Source organism: Macrobrachium nipponense, chromosome 37 (genome assembly GCF_015104395.2).
Source record: "Macrobrachium nipponense isolate FS-2020 chromosome 37, ASM1510439v2, whole genome shotgun sequence".
NCBI lineage: Eukaryota > Metazoa > Arthropoda > Malacostraca > Decapoda > Palaemonidae > Macrobrachium > Macrobrachium nipponense.
The window spans coordinates 38,987,225-38,990,867 of record NC_061097.1 but is presented as its reverse complement, the minus strand read 5'-3'; positions in this window follow the sequence as shown (position 1 = coordinate 38,990,867).

Here is a 3,643-nt window from a genome sequence, read left to right as displayed (position 1 = left end):
GACTTTAATAATGATATGAATTTACAAAAATATTGAGTATTTTCTCATTAATTCAATTTCCCAAACGAAATAAAATACTCGCAATACGTTAAAGTTTAATTCCTTCTTAATGGACTTTATCAATAACCTAACCTTATAAAAATTCACAATATTTTTCTCGCGATTTCCAGCCCCTCCAAAAGCAAGAAAATTCTCGCAAAACATTAACCCCAAAGAAATGTATATATGTGTACTCTTGGCTGCGGGAAAACCGTAATTATAAAATCGATAGGTAGTATCTATTAACAGCTGACCAGATTCAACATCGGGATGATTATTCCCGTCTCTTTACGCCAATATTTATTTATCATAATCGCATATTGGCATTCGGAAAGGTGCGTGTCTGTGAATGATAATGAGGGTATGGGTAGACAGACCGCTGCGCCAGGTATAATGACGGCTCATAATATATTCTCTTGGTGGTGTTAGGGTAACTGGATATGTATGTGTGTACGTATGAATGTATGTATGTACTTGTAAGTATATATATATATATATATATATATATATATATATATATATATATATATATATATATATATATATATATATATGTATATATATACATATGTATATATATATATATATTATATATATATATATATATATATAATAATATATCTGACTGGTAAAAATGTTTCGTTACAACAGAATTCCATCTAATAAAAGAACCCATAAAAACGCCAAAATATAAAAAGTAAGCACTATATTTCAGAGACTGAGGAGGGAAACGGCAGTCTCTGAAATATATAGTACTTACTTCTAATATTTCGGCGTTTGCTGTGGCTCCTTTTATTATTATTATTATATATATATATATATATATATATATATATATATATATATATATATATATATATATATATATATATATATATATATATATATATATATATATATATATATATATAATATATTTTTTTTTTTTTTTTTTTTTTTTTTTTTGCATGCAACAACATATTATCGTGGTGCGCCTCAATGCAAACTTCCTCTACTAAACAGACTCAGTGAGAAATCCAAAGTCCGAGTTTCTCTCGTTAGTTAAAATTTGTCTGAGTTTAGTCGAAACCGGGTTAACTCGAACGAAATCAAATCACGTGGGGTGGAAGGAGGGGTAGGGTATGGGGGGGTGGTGCAAGAATGCCACACGACTGCTCTGAACTATTTAGGAGCTCCTTATGTTATATATATCAATGTTCTAATGCATATTCTGGCAACGTAGTCTGTATTATTATTATTAGGTTTCCTATGCCTTATATCTCCATTTGGGAATTTACTATTCTCACAATTTCAATCATTGTAATTTTATAAAGGTGATTTTAGCATGTCACTTGTTTTATGTCTTGTTCAGGCTTACGCTTTTACCAAGTTACTGATGTAATGAGGACTCAAGATTATGTTACTATCTTGTGCTCTTAGTATCTATTTTCTTTTCAAATATAGCTTCAATTTTATAATGGTAATTTCAGCAAGCTATTTATTTACTGTGATGTTCAAGGCTACGCTTTTACAAAATTATTGACCTAATAAGTATTTAGGAATACTTTATTTTTGTATTGTGTAACTAGTGAGATGTTCTCGTCCACATATTTGTATTGCTCCTCATATAACAAGGAGTAGATACCATCACACTAAATGAGGAATACTGATTGTATCTCAACATCTCTGACATAAAGATTTTTTACAACTGAATATATATCTACCAAAACGATGTTTAAAGATCCTGTCTGTGTTTCTGTTTAATTCATTGTTCGATGGCGGGAAGCACCAAAATATTAATAAATAATAAAATAAATAAAAATCTCTGTAAAAGATGCAATCTTATTGGCTTCTGAAGCTGCTCTGTTTATCCTCGGGATAGAAATGTGACCGCCTTCCTCTAAGGTCAAATGTCAGGAGATTAACGCCTGTTCTTGCCAAGGGAATGTCAAATAACTCCCTGTCTTTATCCGTGTAGGCTGAAATCCTTCAGTATGTCTTTGTATCCCAGGAGATTGGATCTTGAAAATACTACTGACATCACAATTCAAACCCTTAGAAATAGTTTGTCAGTGATGTTGTTAAGATATACACAAGAAATCTGCAAAATTCTGAATATTGTTGTTGTAGAAATGTTTTTCAAAATACATCATAACTCTGCAAAAAAAGTTTTCTGACAAAAAAAAATAAGTTTAAATTAAGTCACATAACTAGCAAGTCTATGAAGATGTCCCCAAAATATGCCCAACGTTGCAAATTCTAAAAAAATATTATGACAAAAACTGCAAATTCTCGCAGAAATAGCGTGAAAATTTTTCAGTACATTAAAAAAGCTGCAAAGTATTTACTTGTAAATGTTTATAAAGGATTAACTTTAGTGTTATAGTCTGAATGCACTTAACATTTACATTTCTGACAGCTTTTCCAAAAGACCTAATATTGCTCTGATAAAACTCATTTAAATTAACAATACAATACTGATGGACAGCTGTCTTTTTTCCAAAATGATTAAATATGTGTAGATTTATTCCAGTAGCGATTGTCAAGAGACGCACAACATTGTGTGAAGATAATACATTTAGGACGTATGAATTTCTGAACGCGTATGGCAATAAATAAACTCTTAATTGAAAAATCGTGCACAGAAAAGTACTCTTTGTAAAAAAATGAAAAAAATTAATTGTTTTTTTATATATGACACAATTAAAAATTATATTCTGTGTGGACGAAAGGATAGCGCTGAGGAATTAGAAATAAGTATTTATCACTGATGAAGTATTTTCTATTCTATCCCACCTCATGAAGGCTGGTGGTGTAAGGCCTTCAACCTCATCCGTAGTAAACAAGTAAATTGTATTTTCTTCTGTGGCTACTTCTTCCATGTTTTTAGCGGGGAATACGCTCTCTGTCCGACCACACGAAATATAATGTTTATGCATAAATCATGTAATGAAAAATCAATAATTTTTGTATATCTTATACATACAAAGAAATATAACTTTCTGTCTACGATTTGTCTATTATGAATTCATGTTCCATCAAATACATTCAGAAATTCATAACGTTCAAATGAATTATCCTAACACAATGTTATATATATATTTTTAACAACAATTGTTACTGGAAATTTCGATATACATAAGCACACACATATTAAACCATTTTGGAGAAAGACAGCTGTCCATCAGAATATGCCGTTAACTCAGATGAACTTTGTTGGAACAATATTAGGTCTTTTGCAAAAGCTGTCATAACTGTAAATGTTAAGCACATTCCGACTAAAATGATTCCAATTCGGAGAATATGATTATAATCAACTATTTTTCACGGAGCTAAATCCAATTGGGAGATTGGATTCTCAAGTATCGACTGACTATGATAAAATGGCACTATTCTTAAGCATTCTGATGGAGAATAGGTTATGTCAATCAAGAATACAGACTCTGTTGGCACCTAGTTTGTCAACGATGGAAATTCAGTCACTGTTTAACTGTTTAGTTCTGTTTCCTTCACATAATTTTGATATTCCGGGATGGCTGCTAGATTCCACTTTCTATTAGCATCTGTTTGTAGCGAATGGCTGTTTAGATGAACCTACTATTATTTTTTGTTTACAATTTTAATT